Source organism: Rhineura floridana, chromosome 2, assembly GCF_030035675.1.
Source record: "Rhineura floridana isolate rRhiFlo1 chromosome 2, rRhiFlo1.hap2, whole genome shotgun sequence".
NCBI lineage: Eukaryota > Metazoa > Chordata > Lepidosauria > Squamata > Rhineuridae > Rhineura > Rhineura floridana.
In genome coordinates this window covers 13,518,152-13,538,863 of record NC_084481.1, presented here as the reverse complement: position 1 = coordinate 13,538,863, position 20,712 = coordinate 13,518,152, and the positions used below count along the sequence as shown (strand labels likewise).

General features: G+C 43.0%; 1 protein-coding gene across 26 annotated transcripts in view; it reads right to left on the bottom strand.

Moving 5' to 3' along the window:
- Positions 1 to 20,712, bottom strand: part of MAP2 (microtubule associated protein 2) — a 468,623-nt gene that overhangs the window by 77,157 nt on the left and 370,754 nt on the right. The window lies entirely within an intron of this gene.

Below are 20,712 nucleotides of genomic sequence, written 5' to 3'. Positions count from 1 at the left end.
ATGTGCTCTGGAGGGTTGGGGGGAGGGAACCCAGAACAAATGTAGAGTGCACGGGGGTGGGAAGGAGAGGGGGAGAATGTCCCATTGCACAAGGAGAAATACTTGTGCTAACAGAATGATCTGCTTAGCGCTATGTTGAATACAACTCCTGCTTTTTTCCAAAATATTTTTCAGTAGATTGCTTAAAAACATAATTGCCAAGGCTGGATTCCCACACAATCATCATTACCAGCAATTACAGCCCCCATGGGTGGATTAGCCATTATACTGATAGTATATATTCCAGCTAAAATGTGCCTTTACTATGTATAAATTACTTGAAGACTCTCCCATACAAAGAACATTGACCATACTCTCAGCTGAGCATAGAGTTGTCAGTTCTTGAAAGAGAACATTCTGGAATCTGGGTGAGGATTGGGGGGTGAGTCAAGTGCCTGTCCTGGGGTAGAGCCCAGAGGTGCATCTCAATGGTTTTTGGCAAGTTTAGGGGTAAGAGTGCCAACTGATAAAACAAAAATATTGTGTGACTGGCAGGTTTTTAGGCCAGTTGCCAGAAAAGCAATGGGCAAACCTGTCCCCTCACCGCAGTTGCTCATTAGATGTATATATGGCTTTTATGCAGGGCTCAACCCCTAAACCCACCAAAAATTACAGAGCTCCACACTGGTCCCAGAGGTCTTTGCCTCCAAGCCCCAAGAAGAAACCAGAATTTCTGAGTTCTAATTTATTTATTTATTATTTTATTTATATCCCGCCCTTCCTCCCAGCAGGAGCCCAGGATTGACAGACCTACTTGTGGGGGCAAAACATCCCCAACTGAATTGTTACATGGAAGGGGAGATACACACAAAGATGAATGTGGCTGGACTACAAATGCCTAAGGCAGATGCTCTCCTATAGTCAGACATGAAACAGATAAACACAAATATATTTATTTTATTTATTTATTTTATTTATATCCCACCCTTCCTCCCAGCAGGAGCTCAGGGCGGTAAACAAAAGCACTAAAAACACTTTAAAACATAATAAAAACAGACTTTAAAATATATTAAAACAAAACATCTTTAAAACCATTTTTCAAAAAGCTTTAAAAACATCTTTAAAAAAAGGTTTAAAAACATCTATTTTTAACAAAGAAGGTTTAAAAACATATTTAAAAGCAATTCCAACACAGTGTAAAAGGCAGTCCTAGCCACTGAGGTCACCTGGGCCTTTAGAGACAAAGATGGATCTAGGAGCACCCCCAGACTACGTACCTGCTCTTTCAGAGGAAGTACACCCCCATACAAAGCAGGACACAACTCAGGAACCACCAACCCACAGCATCTCTGTCTTGCTAGGATTCAGACTCAGTTTAGTGACCCTCATCCAGCCCACCACCGAGTCCAGGCAGTGGTCCAGGGCTTGCATAGCCTCTCCCAATTCAGATGTTACAGAGAAATAGAGCTGGGTATTGTCAGCGTACTGCTGACACCTCACCCCAAATCTCCTGATGACCTCTCCCAAGGGCTTCATAAATAGCATGGGGGACAAGATGGAACCCTGCAGCACCCCACAGCACAACTGCCAGGGTGCCGAAAGACAATCATCCAATGCTATTTTCTGAAAATGACCTTGGAGATAGGATCGGAAGCACTGTAAAACAGTGCCTCCAATATTCATCTCACCAAGTCGGCCCAGAAGGGATCAGAGTCTAAACTTCACCAGGAAGTGGTCTGACCATGACAATGGGGTAACATCCACCCCCCCATCTCCAGACCACCCCTTCCTCCATCTGGAGCAAAAGCCAAGTCAAGGGTATGCCCTGCCCTATGTGTTGGGCCGGTGACAAATTGAGACATGGAGACCACGAAGTCCCTATCCGGAACACTAGAGACAGCCTCATCATGGACATTGAAATCACCCAGCACTATCGTTCTGGGCTCCTCCAATACCACAGCTGAGATGGCCTCCACCAGCTCAGTCAGACAAGATGCCAGGCAGCAGGGTGGATGATACACCAGCAGCAACCCTAGTTTACTGTCTCCTTGGCCTGACATCAAGTGCAGGCCCTCACAGTCACCTCCAAGAAAGAGTGGTTTCCTGGTGGCAAAAATGGAAGTTCTGTAGGCCACAGCAACTCTCCCCCCCCCATCCCTGCAGCCTATGCTGGTGTTACACCGAGAATCTAGGTGGACAAAGCTGGGTCAAATCAACTCCTTCCAGCTCACCCAGCCAGGTCTTGGTAACGCACACCAAATCGGCACCTTCATCCACAATCAAATCATGGATGATTGTGTACCAATCTGGCGTTAAACAACAACACACACAGGCCAGTGGACACAGCAGATGAGCAATGAGGAACCCATTCATGAGAGGAGTGGCAGCAAGGAACAAAGCGTAGATAGCCTTGCCCTCATCTTCTATGGTAGTTCACTACCTCCCCATGGCTATACTTCCCTCTACCCATGATCACTAAAATTGGGGTTCTCCTTACTAAGGCTCCTCCTAAACACCTGATATGGACCCAACAGAGCCCACCAACAAAATCTGCCTGAACCAGTTATCCCAGTAGGCCTCTGAGAGAATTGGGAACAGTCAGACCCACTCAATATCTTTCACACAGGGAACATCTACTCCCCCGTCTCACACCCAGGGTCAGACAGGGTCAAGTTCCCCCGTCTCACACCCAGGGAGGGCCAGCCTTCTGCCAGTTGCAAACTCTAACTCTGAAGGCATCTCGTGACTTTCTCTCATCATTCAGTTCACTGTACAGGCTCTCACTCTGTGCAGGAGATACACATGGGTCATATGCCCTCCCCACTACTAATCTCCTCTAGGTTGGTTTAAAAAAAAAGAAATAGAAAGGAGTAGTGCCCTCGCCCTTGGGACTCCCCAATGGATGACCACCTTAGGTGGTGACCTCGACAGCAGCAGACCTGCCACCTAAAGGCAGCCGGGCTTTTATGCCCTCTGACCCAGCCAGGAGTTGATGTAGTTTCAAGTGCTGAATGAGTTGCTGGAATATGGAAGCTTGAAGCTTTTGTCTCTGGCATTTTAAATTTCTTAACACAACAAAAACCTAAAGTGTTTAGTGTGGAGGAGGGAATCTAGCTTTCTTAGCTACTGGCACAAAAGCACACACACACAAAACCTGGCCAGACACTTTCCCCCCAGATTGCTTGGAAACCCTAGCTGAGTAGAAGTTTAAAATGTTTGAAGATGGAGGTGGCAGGACAATAGAAATCTCATCCCATGAATCAGCAACACTCAGGGCCATCTCTATGTTCAATCCCCACACATTGATGAACAGTAAGTACGAAGCCGGTGTCACTCTGTTCATTAATGTATGGGGATTTGAACAAGCCCCTTGAGAGAAACCTCAGGTGCTGAAAAAGCTGAAATTCGTCAACAACCAACCCCTAATAACATCCACTTCCTAGCCTCTCTCACTACCACCCCATACTGTACCTCCCTTCCATTTCCCAGGCTGCCACCCAGTCCCCTGCACGTGATCTGAGCTCTACAAACTCAAGACGACAACTTTTTCCTGAATAACTGCTAAGGAAGGGAGCCCAAGTAGTCTACAAGACCGAGACAGATGTAGAGGGAGGTTATAGGAATCTACCTTCTTTATCTTCTCAAGGGCTCTAGAGATGGGATTTCATTCCACACAAGCTTCCCCAACCCATATCTTAATATCTGCCCCAATCTATTCTCAGTAGCCCCTCAGCTACAGTTATCTACTGGCCACTCTCTACCAATGTGATCAATAAAAACATGTCAGAGCCAATCCAAGAAAGCTCCCCCCACATCCCCCACCCCTTACTTAGACCTATCATGGTACAACTTAACTCACTCCTGAATAGTCTTAGCTCTAGGCCTTCCCAATGGGTGAATATTTAAAAATCAAAGTTTTCATACTCTGGCCACAGCTTAAAGAGGGAGCCCAGTTTTGTAACAAACAAGTTTTGCTGCCTTGGGCTCCTGCTGGGAGGAAGGGTGGGATATAAATCAAATAATAAATAAAATAAATAAAAACAAAATTGAGCCCAGTTGTGGCAGCACTTCTGAAAATATAGCTCTGAATGTCACTAGAACAAGTATATGCTTCACTTATGCCAAATGGGCATACAATATTTTTGTTATCCCTTGCAAAACACATATGCAAGTGTTGCTTACATTCAAAACACTTATTAACTATCCAGCAAGAACTGGCACAATGCAGTTTTGCTATCATAGTGTTATTCAGCTGTACTAAACTGAGTTGATGTGATTATTGAGATATGACTTGCTTCCATTCTTACACGTACTTATATATTTTCTCATCAGCATCCTTTGGCTATATGCTGAGAACCCCACAACTTGGAAGACATTTGGGCATACACTGAAGAGGCACTTCAGAAGAAATGAATCTTTATACTGAACTATTTTATATTTTATACAGATCAGCATTCTTCAGAAGTACATTTTTCATAAAATCCCATAGCACTGGTGAGGCTGCTGGCATTTATTATATAAATTATTTATTATATTATTTATTATATATATATTGCTCTAGAATCTAAATAAACATTTACCAAGGAATCTCTGTCTTTTGACAGTGATGATCATAGTGTTTGGAGAGAATGGCTCAGTTTCTAAGCCAAACAATGGCTTAGCCCACAGCAGTGCAGTCGGACAGGAAGAGGAGTACAATGGTTATAAATTCCTGTCTGAGACCCCGTGCATTCACACTAAGCCATGGATTGGCTTAGTGCTGCTTGCAAATTGGGTCCACATGTGCTGTGGATCCACCTATTCTCTAATGTTTAAAATGTTCTCTAGATAAGTGAGTGACCATGTGTCACAGATCTGAAACTATGATTTTGGAAACAAGAGGTAGGAACATGATGCTATGTACCACCTTTTCCTTGTTTGTTCTTCAGATCTGAAAATTATATCTGACCCATTACATGAAGATGATTTTGCCTTTATTAGAATCCTTTTGATATGTTTGAATGAAGTCACAACTCAAAAATTTAGTTACTAGGAATGTGATCTGCCAAATGCTTGAAAATCTTCAAGACGTTTTTTTAAAAAAACATTTGGTAGAAAGAAAGAAAGAAAGAAAGAAAGAAAGAAAGAAAGAAAGAAAGACTTGTTACTGTTTTCCACCAATCTTTCTTCCCTGTTGGTCTCCCCATCTTCCCTAATAAAAAGCCTTCCTTTGGAAAAAGGATATTACAGGCAGCAGAGGGCTCCTTTCGAGGCTATAGCAGGGACACTGCGTGTTTGAATGCTGCCCCCAACAAACTCCCTTCACATGATACAAACTAGCATGTCAGGCTGCACTAGATTTTCCTGTGTGCAGGACAATTTATTGGGTTGTATTCGATCAAGTTGTACTCAGAGTAGACCCACTGAAATTAATGAACTTAAGTTAGCCATGTCTACTAATTTTGAAGGGTCTGCTCTGCATAGGAAAAATAGAAACGGACTGCCTTCAAGTCGATCCTGACTTATGGCTACCCTATGAATAGGGATTTCATGGTAGGCGGTATTCAGAGGGGGTTTCCCATTGCCTCCCTCTGAGGCTAGTCCTCCCCACCTGGCTAGGGCCTGCTGAGCTTGCCACAGCCGCACCAGCCAGCCTCTTCCTTGTGCGCAACTGCCAGCTGGGGGGCAATCTGGCTCCTTGGGTCTATGCAGCTTGCCCACAGCTGCACAGGTGGCAGGGCACGTAACCCCTGAGCTACTCACTGTGGGCCAGGAACACGTCCAGAGGTTGAGGCAGAAGGACAGCTCTGCTCCTCAGTAATTGTGTGAACAGAGCATAAGAACATAAGAAGAGCCTGCTGGATCAGGCCAGTGGCCCATCTAGTTCAACATCCTGTTCTCACAGTGGCCAACCAGATTAATAAATAAATAAAAATAAAGGGTGGTGTTTCATGCTCTGCATAGGACTAGCATGAAACACCACCCTTTATTTTTAAGCCTCTGGACGTGCTCCTGATCCTACTTCTGGACAGCCACATGTTGCTGTTATTATTTATTAAACTTATTAGTTGCTTGTTACCTAAAAATTCTCCAAGCAACTTACATTTAAAAACATAAATGTAAATATACTATACCATGAAAATCATATAAAAGATTAACATTTTCATATCACACACAAAAAGCAGCACTTCCCACCACCACCAGCTCTGCATGGTTACATGCAGTGAAGAAGCATATAGGTGAGCAGCTGTTCACACATAGGTTTCCATTTCATCAGGACACCTGAAGCCTACATACAAGCAGCTGTTCAGTGCATAGACTATGGGCATGCTCAAGTGTAGCTGTCAGGATATGGGGCCAACAGTGTGCCCAACACCAGAGGCAGCAGCATGCCTGCCCCCCCCCAGCACTTGCATGACACCACCTTCACGTGAGTAAGAGTTGAATGACTTTTGTAACAGACAATTTACAAGTGATGTGGGAGATTGGTCATCTGAAATACTGACAGTGAAGCAGCTGTGGGGCTCAGACTTCCATTGCAGCAGCAGTTCTGGGAAAGGAGGAGTTTAACCCTTTCTCCCCTATGTCATTTGGTCAATGTAAATATTTGGCCCTAAATTGCTGTTGCTCTTTAGAGAGTAGGGATGGGATCTGTAGGTCAGTGCCAGTTCAAAAGCATTCCATCAACCTTACAGGCCATTAGTAATTTGAGTTTGTTCTTTGTCCACTAGCCAGTGTTTTTACCGATCTGTTTTTTTCTCTCACAAAAAATGCTGATGGTAATATTGATATTTTTAAAGAAAATATCAATATTTTAAAAGGAAACGTTGATAAATGAAAGGAAATATTGCTAAAATTATTCTTAATATTGATATTTTAGAGGCTGTTTTTTTTTAAAAAAAGAAAAACCTGCAGAAAATCGCTACATAAAAATCCAATCCACAATGATGAGAATAAAAGAATTAATGGAAAATTCAGTACCATATCTGAATTGGGCAGAATCTAACACATCCCTGGTAGACAGCAATCTTTCCCCCTGTATAGCAAACAGCTTGAGAGGGAATTGAGAGAGGTCAAACACTGTGAACAGGAAATGCTTATTAGAACCCATCCCACCTCTGCACTATAGCTACTATAATGGGGGGGAGGGGGAGGATCACAGATCTCTTGTGGAATGTGTTATTTGGTCCTAATTGGGTGGCCTGCATGACCTACTAGGTATGCATGCCATAGACATAAATCCTAACTTCTTCAGTGTTGATCGCACTGCTATATTTCTATAAAAAAGGAAACATAAAAAGGAATTGTCACAAATCCTATAAAACTCACTTTAAGCAATTTAATCATTAATGTATCAAAAAGGTGGCCTTTAGAACTTGCTGGATCTTGTCGTTCCCCAGCCTATCAAATCTGCATCATACCTGTCTATAATTCTACTAAAATTAACATCTCCAGAGACATCTGAACATGTTCCACACAGCTTCATCTGTTTCCTCTGTTCTCTTCTCTGTTCCTTCCTATGCTTTTTTTGTCCTTAGAAGATTATATCTTAGTCTGAAGGAAAAACATATCAGAAGTTTGCCTTTAAAATACCTTTCTAGTATAAAGTCGAACAGAAATGTCAACTTGACCTACACAGTGCTATAAAATCACAGCAGACGTCTTGTATCTTTAGACATTACAGTTTGCTTATTAGTAATAGGAGGGTTTGTGACATAGTTTAGATCCACATTCTGCTTGCACAAGTGAAAACACCTGAGAAAGTGCTTTTGAACAGGAAAGTGTGCTCCATGCTAATACTCTCCAACCAGCTGATGGATATAACACCCCCCCTCTAAAAAATCCCTGTGTATGAGCAAAGCTTTTGCTTGCACATGCTGGAATTGGATCAAAGTCAATAAAAATAAACATCACTGATATGCTCAATACTCAGACCATCAACATCATCATAATATTACAAATTGTTGATTTAGATCTAAAAACATGTATTGAAAGAGAATGTAAAAATGACATTATCACTTGTCTGAGCTGTAGGGAGGATTGGTACTAGGTGTTGTGGTGTAAATTTGTATATTTGTTAAGCAGAGAAATGCGTGTGTGCCAGTGTGTGCGTTTACTTAAGAAAGCAGGCTTTTACCCTGCATTAGGATCACTGAGACTTAAGACTTAGTAAAATAAGAAAAGCTAGTTTATTTGAAGAAATACATAGTAGATAGAAAGGCATACTTAGTTCTAACTAACTAACTAAGTTGGAGGCACAATGCCCAGGCTTGGGAGTTTCCTCATGGCTAGGAGAGAGCGAGCAGAGACAAAGGTGTCTCCTCTCTCTCAGACAGTTGGAGAAGAGAAGAGAGGAAAGGGCGGAAGGAGGAGGGGCAGGTAAGCTTCCCTTAAGACGTATCGGTCTAACAACGGTCAGTCAGAGCATCCCAGGTAAAGGTAGTCAAGCCTATCCATCTGGAGGACCCTAACTCTATCTCCTTTCTGGAACATAAACAAAAGAACAAAACAGGAGTGGCTCTTGCCCCACTTCCAACACTAGGAAGAGTGTATGTCAGTTCCTGGCATTTAACATTTACTATTATTTCATCTTATATCTGGCAATAATTTACTACTTTACTTACTACTAAATTGTTTTTAGGGGGACAGTTGATAATGATAGAATCGTATTGACTTCAGTCAGCAGAGACAAGTGTGTCAGATCAACAATGTGTCCAGAATCTGTCCAGTATAGCTACCAAGTCACTTCACAGTAGTCCCAAATTTCTGTTAATACACGAAGTTGTTTGCAAAAATACTGAGGGGTGAAAAAGAGGTAACATTTAGCTGGATGACTCATCTGTCATATATGTCTAGTGGGAGCTTATGCTAAAGGGCAGTGCATAAATTCACTAAATAAAGTGTGCCCTGTGTATCCCACAACCTTTTTTATGAAAAAAGTTATGTTTTTAGGTTTTATTGTTAGTTTTGTAATTTTATATTTATTGTAAGATAATGTGAGTACAGGAATGAACTGTTTTAAATGTGATTTTGGAGTCGTCTTCTCTACAGAGCTGAATTTAAGGTCTTGCTAACATCTAAGGCCCTGAACAACCTAGGACCAGGTTGTGTGCAAGAACACCTTCTTCTGTACAATCCAGTCCATTCCCTGAGGGGGAGGCACTTCTAGTCATGCAGAGATTCATCTGGTGGCAAACTGAGGGAAGGCCTTCCCTGCCGTGGTCCCCATGCTGTGCAATAACCTTCTTGGACTGATTTGCTGACCACCTACGGTAATGGTGTCTCACCAGCTGGATAAAACACACCTATTTGCAAGAGCATTCCCAAATACTGGGGTTTGGTACTGGCTCTATTGGAAACTCTGGATAACAGTGATATTTGTGGGTTATTTTTTAAAAAAGTATTTTAGTGCTTTATAGCACTGATTTTATCCTGTAAACTGTCTTGCTATTTTACATTTTAAATGTTTTAATAACAAATGGGTATAAGCAATCTCATATTCATGATTTTTTTTTTTACAAACAAGAATAATGATTGAGCATTTGATGGTTTTTTTAACCTTTACCTCCTCTCACTTCAGCTTGGGTGCGTGTGTGTTGGATTCTTTTAATAAGGAGTTGAGCCCAGTTCTCCCCAGGCCAAGTCCAAAACCTTATCCACCACATATGGCTCTGGTGTTCAATTTTAAATGAAGACTTGAGTCTTTCCTTTAAATCTATGTTTTATATATGATCAGTAGTGTAGTAGCAAATTCAGAAGTGCAGGGTCCCTAAATGTTAATCGCAGCCATGCCCCCTCCCTGTTTTTTTTTGTTTTGTTTTGCTGTAGGGCTGAGAATGAGATCCTTGTTAATGTCTAGGAGCCAATCAGCATAAAACAGGAGACTGCTAGCACTGAGAAGAGTCTTCTCAGTGTTTGACTTACCTCCTTTCACTCTGATTGGCTCCAATCAGCAGGAAAGGATTAGGACGCATGTTAGAAGACTCTTCTCAGTGGCTAACACATTCCCCTTTCATGCTGATTGGCTTGTAGGAAGCTGGAGACATAGGGACCCTGCTGGGACCCTACTCCCAAAAAGGTAAAGGTCTAAGACCCCCTGAGACCCTGCATGACTACACCCCTGTATATCATAACCTCCAGTTCTATAAAAAGATTAATCTGTTTTTACAATATAACAGACAATGTTACACACAATGTTTACATGATATATGTTTAAAATCTTACTTTATTGCACCTGTAATTATGTCAGAGGGAGTTTGTCACTCTAGACATCTGTAGGCTACACTCTGACCATCCTATTAAGCTGTTTGTTACCATTGCTTCCATAGCTATTCAGAAATCCAGGATATGGTGGTTTGTAATTCAGGGCCTCTGTAGCTCAACGAACAAAGCTGCCACAAAAGAATGGAGGCTGCCTCCCTTTCCTCCTCTCAAAATGCTCCTCAAAATGGGGCATGCACCTGCAATCCTACAATAAATACCTCCAGATAATAAATTCTACAATAAATGCCTTGCCTTAGCAACAGAATATTCTGCTTGGTCCTCAAGCTCTGCTTGCTTTGCCTCTCATTCTAAATCTGGTGTCTGCACCTCAATTTGCTCCTCCCCACCTTCTTTCAGCTGCCTTGGCCCACCCTCCATTTGGACCTGATACTCCTCATTCTTTCCATCCCCACCTTCAGGCTTTCTTTGGCTACAGACCTTGGCTTCTTGTTTCCAAAAGTGTTCTGTGCCAACACTTCAAAAAGGAGCTCATGACTACTGATCACATTTCACTCCTGATGTTGACTTCACTTCACAATCACGGAGCTGACCTTTTGGCCACTAGCCCTCCATCATCTGGACCATGCTTTGCTTTAGCAACCAGATCTTGGCCTTGATCTTGCAGCTATGCAAGAACTGTTAAGTAACAGACAGAGACTTTCTTTCACCCAGGTCATGTTGGATAAAAAATTAAGTACACATGGGGGTGGGTGGGAAGAGAGAAGCTGCTTTGCTGAGTAATGAAAGTTTTAATGTAAGTCATCAAAAAAAAAACACAAATCATCTCTGGGAATGGTATTAAGTAAAGTTTATTTATTTATTATTTGATTCCCACCAGGAGCCCAGGGCGGCAAACAAAAGCACTAAAAACACATCAAAACATCATAAAAACAGACCTTAAAATACATCAGAACAAAACAACTTTAATTTTTTTTTAAAAGCTTTAAAACATCTTTAAAAAGGGGTTAAAAACTTAAAAAAATATATTAAAAAGCAATTCCAACACAGATGCAGACTGGGATAGGTCTCAACTTAAAAGGCTTGTTGAAAGAGGAAAGTCTTCAAAAGGCGCCGAAAGGATAGCAGAGATGGCGCCTGTCTAATATTTAAGGGGAGGGAATTCCACAGGGTAGGTGCCGCCACACTAAAGGTCCGTTTCCTATGTTGTGCAGAATGCACCTCCTGATAAGATGCTATCAGCAGAAGGCCCTCACCTGCAGAGCGCAGTGATCGACTGGGTATATAAGGGGTAAGATGGTCTTTCAGATATCCTGGTTCCAATCTGTATAGGGCTTTGTACACCAACACTACAACCTTGAACTTGGCCCGGTAGCAAATGGGCAGCCAGTGCAATTCTTTCAGCAGTGGGGTGACATGTTGGTAATACCCTGCCGCAGTGAGCAGTCTCGCCGCCGCATTTTGCACCAGCTTCAGGACCAACCTCAAGGGCAGCCCCACACAGAGCGCATTATAGTAATCCAGCCTGGAGGTTACCAATGCATGGACAACAGTGGTCAGGCTATCCTGGTCCAGAAACAGTCGCAGCTGTCTTATCAGCCAAAGATGGTAAAAGGTACTCCTAGACACTGAGGTCACTTGGGCCTCTAGCGACAAAGGTGGATCCAGGAGCACTCCAAGACTACGGACCTGCTCTTTCAGAGGGAGTATGACCCCATCCAAAGCAGGCAACTGACCAATTATCTGAACTCAGGAACCACCAACCCACAGTACCTCCATCTTGCTAGGATTCAGACTCAGTTTATTGGCCCTCATCCAGCCCACCACCAAGTCCAGGCAGCGGTCAAGGGTTTGCATGGCCTCTCACAATTCAGATGTTAAGGAGAAATAGAGCTGAGTATCGTCAGCATACTGCTGACACCTCACCCCAAATCTCCTGATGAACGCTCCCAAGGGCTTCATATAGATGTTAAACAGCATGGGGGACAAGATAGTACCCTGCGGCACCCCACAGCATAACTGCCAGGGTGCCCAAAGACAGTTACCCAGTGCTATTCTCTGAGAGCGATCCTGGAGACAGGATCAGAACCACTGTAAAACAGTGTCTCCAATACCCATCTCACCAAGTCGGCCCAGAAGAATACCATAGTCAATAGTATCAAAAGCCACTGAGAGATCAAGTAAGAATAACAGGGTTGCACTCCCCTCTCCTCCTGATAAAGGTCATCCATAACGAGGCCTGGGTCAAGATAATCTGTTTCACCCAAGAGTACTTGCAGTTGCTACACCACAACCCTCTCAATCACCTTCCCTAAAAAGGGGGCATTTGCAACCAGTCGGTAGTTGTCACAAACCAATGGGTCCAGGGTGGGCTTTTTCAGGAGTGGTCAGATCACTGCCTCTTTCAAGGTGGCTGGAACCACCCCCTCCCACAATGATGCATTGACCACACCCTGGATCCACTCGGTCAAACCCCCTTGGCAAGCTTTAATAAGCCAAGAAGGGCAAGGGTCGAGAGGACACGTTGCTGGCCGCATCATCACAAGCACCTTGTCCATGTCATCAGGCCGCATCAACAGTTCCCAAGAAGTTGCAGCAGACGTTGTACTGGACACCTCACTGGGGATTATAGTAGATGTGGATGGGGCATCCAGACTGCTATGGAGGCAAGCAACCTTACCCTCAAAGCGCCTTGCAAACAATTCACAGTGGGCCTCCGAAGGGTCTAAAACTCCATTTCCTGGAGCTGATGTCAACAGACCCCTGACAATACAGAAAAGCTCCACTGGATGGCTACTTGAGGATGTGATGGAGGCAGAGAAGTGGGACTTCTTCACTGCCCTCACTGCCACATTATACTAGCTATAGAGCCATAAGTCTAAACTTCACCAGGAAGTGATGTGACCATGACAATGGGGTGACATCCACCACCCTTATCTGCAGACCACCCCTTCCTCCATATAGAGCAAAAACCAAGTTGAGGGTGTGCCCTGCCCTATGTGATGGGCCACTGACAACTTGAGACAGCCGCATGGTCTTTCTGGAGGCCATGAAGTCCTGAGCCGGACCACTAGAGGCAGCCTCAGCATGGACATTGAAATCACCCAGCACTATCGTTCTGGGCTCCTCCAACACCACAGCTGAGACGGCCTCCGCCAGCTCTGTCAGAGAAGCTGCCGGAAAGCAGGGTGGATGGTACACCACCAGCAGCCCTAGTTTACTGTCTCCTCAGCCCGACACCAGGTGCAGGCCTTCACAGCCAGCTCCAAGACAGAGTCATTTCCTAGTGACAGAGATGGAAGTTCTGTAGACCACAGCAACTCCTCTCCCCCATCCCTGCAGCCTGTGCTGGTGTAGTATCCAGATGGGCAAAGCTGGGTCAGATCAACTCCTCACAGCTCACCCAACCAGGTCTCGGTAATGCACACCAAATCGGCACCTTCATCCACAATCAAATCATGCATGAGAGTGGTCTTATTGTGTACTGATCTGGCGTTAAACAACAACACACAGGCCAGTAGGCACAGCTGATGAGCAACAAGGAACCCATCCATAAGAGGAGTGCCAGCAAGGAACCAGCCTTGCCCTTGTCTTCTGTGGTAATTCACCACATCCCCATGGCTATATTTCCCTCTACCCGTGATCACTGAAATCGGGGTGGCATCACCTATGTTCCTCCGTACTAAGACTCCTCCTAAACACCTAATATGGACCCAACACAAACCCACCAACAAAACATCATTCAGTTCATTGCACAAGCTCTCACCCTGTGCAGGAACTACACATGCACCACACGTCCTCCCCACCACCAATCTCCTCTAGATTGGTTTGTTTATTTATTGTATTTGTATACCGCCCCATAGCTGAAGCTCTCTGGCTGGTTTACAGTAACTAAAAACATTAAAAACAAATATACAAGTTTAAAACAAATCTTTTAAAAACAATTTAAAACACACTTTAAAAAATTTAAAACAATTAAAAAAAATGCATGCTAAAATGCCTGGGAGAAGAGGAAAGTCTTGACCTGGCGCCGAAAAGATAACAGTGATGGCGCCAGGCGCACCTCATCAGAAAGATCATTCCATAATTTGGGGGCCACCACTGAGAAGGCCCTCTCCCTTGTTGCCACCCTCCAGCTTCCCTCGGAGTAGGCACCTGGAGGAGGGCCTTAGATGTTGAGCGTAGTGTACGAGTGGGTTCGTATTGGGAGAGGCGTTCCATCAGGTATTGTGTCTCTTGTGACAGCAGCACACTTTAGACCTCACCACCACCCTGCCCATCCAGATAAACTGCAGCAACACTGGTTTTGGCAGGTCAGCTGTGCCCTACCGTGCTAGCCACTACAGCAAATGAATCATTATAATCCAAAAGCATGCCAGGAACCAGCAAGGTACACTTGATGTGAAGAGCTGCAATCAGAGAAGGTATGGGGATGGTACAGGGAAATACCAATGCAATAAACAGAATGCGAGTTGAAGATGTTGACAAAAAGAAAAGGTCATTAAAATTCTAGTGTGGAGAGAAGATTGATAAGAAATTGTTAGTCAATGGAACTTCAAAATAATCTTTTACATAGGTATATTGTCATCTAGCAAAGGGATTAAGGTCCTTAGATGACCAGAGTGCCAGACATGCTTAAGAGGTGCCAAGTATCCCCTGGGAGAAATTATGAACAATCTAGGCAACATCAGATTGCTGCAGTAATGTGGAATCCCAGCCACTAGGTCTTCAGTTAGGGCAAAAGCAGCTGAGTGGGATCACTCCTATCTGTTCCACTTCTTGTCCAGTAAATGATTACCTCTTGGCGACACTGGGTTTCGGCTCAAAAAGTAGGTGGAACTTTCTATATGGGCATTGTTACTGGTACAGGACCAAAGTTTGGATACAAAAACTGATTTTCTGATGTAATATTTGGATAGTTTTTCTAGACACGTTTCTAGGCATATTTCAAATATAAAACACATGTGATATAAAATACACATTTGTACAGTAGGGCCCCACTAATATGGAGTCCAAGAAGGGTGTCATTTGGAGCTCGCGGCAGTGGCGGCGGTTTCTCTCCCTCTTGCCCCCGGGGGGGTGAGATCAAGTCCCCTTAACACGCTCTGCACCCATGTTCCCGGGGAAATCTGTGGGAAAGCTACAGCCTGCTGCAGTCCTTTCTCTCCTAAACAGAGCAGTACCTTCCCACCTCTGAGAAACAGCAGCGACGGCAGGGAAAAACCCTCCCCCCACAGGCCTGGGTATGGGTGGGCTGTGGCCGGTGCAGTGAGGCCATCCCCACTGGGTGTCAGCGGCCCAGACTCGTTAAAAAGAAAAAAAAGGAAAGGTAATACAAGGGGGTAGCGCCCTCACCCTTGGGACTCCCCAAGGGGTAACCCCCCACCGCCCAAGGGCAGCTGGGCTTTTATGCCTCCTGCCCCAGCCAGGAGCTGATGCAAGAGGCTGCAAGATTGACTGCAGCCTCTCTCTGGAACCAGGGTCAGGCAGGGGGTCCCAGTCCTTGTAGCACTTACCAGGGACTTCAGCTGTCTCGAGGGACAGCAACCCAGAGGAGCGAGCAGCAAGCACCTAGATGCTCAGGTACTCACTCCCAGGGCAGGTCTTCTTCAGTCCCCTAGTGCTGCAGCTGTTCCCCAGCAAAGTTCAGTTCATAGCACTCTTTTGATGAATATTTTTGGCAACACGGGAGCAGCCAATGCAACAGAAACAATCCTTCTACAGTTAATGACTAAAAAACCAAAAACAAAACCCACACACAACCCAGACATTTGGTACTAATGGACCCTATAAATAGCAGATCTAATGGATAAGTCAAATCACTGGAGTGTAGCTATTAAACTTCACAGTTGCCTTATGGTTCAGTTAAAGTTCAAGGGATTCTAATGATATTAAGACAAAAAGAAAGAAAAATGGAATCCAGCCAAATAATAATAATAATAATAATAATAATAATAATAATAATAATAATAATAATAAAATTTATTTCTACCCCACCCTTTTTCCAATAGGACTCAGAGCGGCTTACAAGTAAAAACAACACCAATTAAAACATACAAAGTATACTATTAAAAAGAATTAAACTATGAGAAAAATTAAAACCATAAAAAATAGGTTAAAAATCCAATGTGAACTCAAAAGCTCTGCATTGGTGGCTCTTTCACATTGATTTACTTTTGCTGTTTTCTTTTTATCTCTGGCATGATAGCAACAAAACCTGAATTAAGCATAAATATAGTTCCTGGATGCCAGTCCAGTCTTATTCCATGTGCATTCTGGTTGCTGGATCACTTTGAGGAAATGTTCACATTTCTAGTGCTTGATGTGAACAACGAAAAAAAACACTTTCTTTTGTGTTTTCACTTGGTTAGCCATCCTTGCAGTACTAGTTGATACAGATCACATGCTGACAGGATATTGACTCAAAATCTTTTTTGGTCAATTTGCTAAATATGAGACAATTATTTGGGGGGGGGAGGGGAGCTACACCAAGATCAGAGCAGCCGCACTGATTTCTAAAAGGTTTGGTGGAGGTTAATCTATTACTTTACAAAGGGAAATAATAAATAAAGAGAGACTAAAAGGAGAGCCCAAGAAATATACTGTATACAAATATACTAGTGAAGATGTTTGGAAAACATCTATGTGTTGTCTTCTTATCCAGGTTCATGGGAGAATGGAATCTTGGGGGGAGGACTGGTGGGCAAGGGTATTTAATATTTTCCCTTTGGTTTTTTATTTTTCCTTTCAAAATCATTCCTCAAGGCCCTGCATCTTTTTCCCACTGAGGAAAACCCCTGGGAAGACTTTTGGTCAACACACTCTTCCAAGGCTGCTTTTCATTAAAACTTAAATATTAGAGGAAAGAGATAAGGAACATTCTGTAATGTCTTGTTTGGACCTTACTCTGGGCAACAAAGTACTAAAGATACACAGTATGGCCTCTCCTGCTTCTGATTCCCAAATGCAGGCTTATGAATGTATTCAGACTATAGCCATGCAACCATGCTAACATGATGGTTTTTTGTAAGGGGTATGGCCACACAACAACCTTTGGCACCTATACAGAACATGCGCTCCAGGCCAATCAAAGGAAACAGTCTCATCCAGGATCTCAGAAAGGTTCTCTAGGCATAAAATTAGACAACTTTAATATACACATAGCAGTTATGGACATTCAACATGTTACAAACACTAGGAAAGAGTGAGAAGAAAGGAAGTCTAGAAGAGAAAATCAGGGCCAAACTAAATGTGCAATGTAATTTGTCTGTGTTAAGCACACAAGAAAAGTAGAAGTGCGGGGGGGGGCTCTACTCTCTACACAAAAAGGAGCATGTCATGGAGAGGAAAGAAGCCACCCATCCCCCACTTTACCTTGCTGAGCTTGGTTACGTTAAAGCTCACTTCTGGTATTGGAGCTATCTCAGGGAGGGGGGAGAACTGCTTCAAAAGCAAAGGGGTGCAGTGAAGTAAGGCAGGAGAGGAGGGGACTGTTTTGCTCCCCTCCGTTTCATGGTTCTTTTTTCTGTACAGAGTAGATCCCCCAATTTTATATGCGAACAGGGCAAAAACATGCAAAACATACAGGCACGTTCACTTTAGCTCTCATTCTCAACACATAGAAAAAAAGGAATATGGGTCAGATGATACATCAGTCCATGCCATTGCCAGCTTAAAAACAGCAAAAGTAGATTCTAAAGGAGATTGAATCATATTCACATTTGCCATTCTGAAACTTTCAAGACGTTAGTGAAATACTGGAAAGATTCAAAGAGAGCAACACTGTCCTCCCTATCTCCCCTTCCCTCCCCCCACCTCTTCCTCACCCGCTTTCTATTTAGTCACATTTTAGGATAAAACAGGAGGCAGTGGTGATGAAGAAAGTAGCTACATTCACAGCTGTGAAATAAAAACAAATACAGAATGCTCTTTGTCAAACTTCAGAGCAGGGTGCAGAGCAGTTTCCCGGGCAACCAACATTAATAGCTGGCAAGGTAGACTCTAGATAATAAAACGAATGAGTAATTTTCAGCTCTTAGTTAAGTGCATATGCTAAATATATTCCTCATACAATTAAAGAAGAAAATTCATTGCTTGATACATATAAACAACCTGAAAAATCTATGGCAGCCTTTCACTGAACTAAGCAATTCCACATTATCAATTTCTTGTATGGGGCAGATTTAGATTTAAATTCTGGTGGTACCAGGGTAAAACACAGTATTTCAGAAAATCTTTCCTGGCCTTATAGATGTCAACACTGAAGAACCCTTGATATAAGAACATAAGAACATAAGAAGAGCCTGCTGGATCAGGCCAGTGGCCCATCTAGTCCAGCATCCTGTTCTCACAGTGGCCAACCAGGTGCCTGGGGGAAGCCCGCAAGCAGGACCCAAGTGCAAGAACACTCTCCCCTCCTGAGGCTTCCGGCAACTGGTTTTCAGAAGCATGCTGCCTCTGACTAGGGTGGCACAGCACAGCCATCATGGCTAGTAGCCATTGATAGCCCTGTCCTCCATGAATTTGTCTATAAGAAGACAATATGTTCCCAGTTACAACGTTCTCAGGTTCTCAAGGACACTGTTTGAACACTAGTCACCTTGGACCAGTCACTGTCCCTTTCAGCCTAACCTACCTCACAGACAAAACGTGGAGGACAACCATGTACATCATGCTTGAACTCCTTATGGCATATAAATGTAATAATAAATTAAATAAATTCATATAGCACCAACAGTTGTGCTGGGTGCTATAGAGAACACACATATGGTATGGCCCCTGTTCCAAAGAGTTTGCAATCACAGACAATCAGAAGAGGAAAGTGGAGAGAATTACTTCTTTTCACTATTCCTCCTTGAAGATAATTCATAGCAATGGGCTTCCCAGGAACCCAAAAAGGGTTCCCTTCAAGTAGGGATGGAGGAGAAATTTGATTTTGGTTCCATTTCCATAAGAAACTACCTAATTCACGCTTCCCAAACCAACATATGAACCAAAACATAGCTATCCTTCTAGATTCACACCTCCAAATGTTGTGATGCAGTTCTCTAACTGAACAATGAGTACAAAAATGCATATATTAGGAGAAAGTATACATAAAAATACATATATCAGTTTTTAAAAGTAACATAAAATGTGCTATATTAGGGGAAATTGCTTGCACAAATGTGTTTATCAGTCAAAACTACATACAAAAATGTGTTTATTAGGAGACATTTGCACTAAAATGCTGCAGATCTTTAAAAAAGAAATTGCAAATTGGTGCAGAAATGTGGAGAGCTGAATTTAAGATTGGAAAAATGAGAAACCGAGAGAACGGAAATGGACAGATTCATCCATCTCTACCTTCAAGGGAAGTCACAGTCAATTACTCTCTCCTGGGTCAAAATTGTATCAGAGGATTAGAGGAGAAACACTCTCAAGCCCCTCCTTTTTTCTTCCTTGATCCTACTACTGTAGCTGTTGCTAATTTGCAAGCCCTATCTTTTAAAATCACAACAGGATTGATTGCTATGTGAAGGCAGCACGAACATTAAGGTCTTGGTCCTGGATAGCACTTTTCATTCATAGATCACCTCCAAAGAGTGTATTACCACCCCAGTTTTGCTGACTGAGAAGTTGAGAGATAATGAAAAGTTGCTCAGTTAGCTATGCAAATGCCAGAAGCATACCAGGCCTCAAACATAACAGGCTATATTTTCTTTCTTTTTCAGTTCTTGTAAATTAACGTATAAATTAATCGTTATGCCGCCCTAGGCTCATACTGGGAGGAAGGGCGGGATATAAATCAAATAATAAATAAATAAATAATAAACATGGCTTTCCACCCTTTCATAGCAAGCCTTTCTCGAACCCCATGCCCCCTACTTGCCTAATGTCTTATTTCACGGCCATCAGATCCTCCCAATAGCTATTCCTGCTGCTACAACTCAACATAAAACCTAAATCTCCAACTCTGCATCATGGCAATGAAAGAAGCATAGCTTTCATAAATGAGTACTTAATGTTAGGACAGATGCTTCATTCCTGTATTCCATATCATGTGTCCATCAGTACAACATGGAGACATTAAGTAATTATGAATTACAATGACCACCCTCATTAATAAGCACTTTTAAATAATATGAAATCTGTATCTCATGAATCCCTTCACCATACATTTATTTCACTATTATTCCACTTTAAACAATCATGGCTTCCCCAAAGAATGATGGGAACTGTAGTTTGTTAAGGAGAACCCTATTCCCCACATAGAGCCAGAGCTTGGAAAAGTTACTTTTTTGAACTACAACTCCCATCAGCCCCAGCCAGCATGGCCACTGGATTGGGCTGATGGGAGTTGTAGTTCAAAAAAGTAACTTTTCCAAGCTCTGCTAGAGCTACATTTCTCAGAGTTCTCTTGGTAGAGGAACTGACTGTTAAACCTAGGCTTGCCATATTCCAGTTCCACAAATCTGGGCATGCTAATTTGCATATTATGTAAATTATTTGCATATTATGCATATTATTTGCATATTAATATTTGGATTGTCC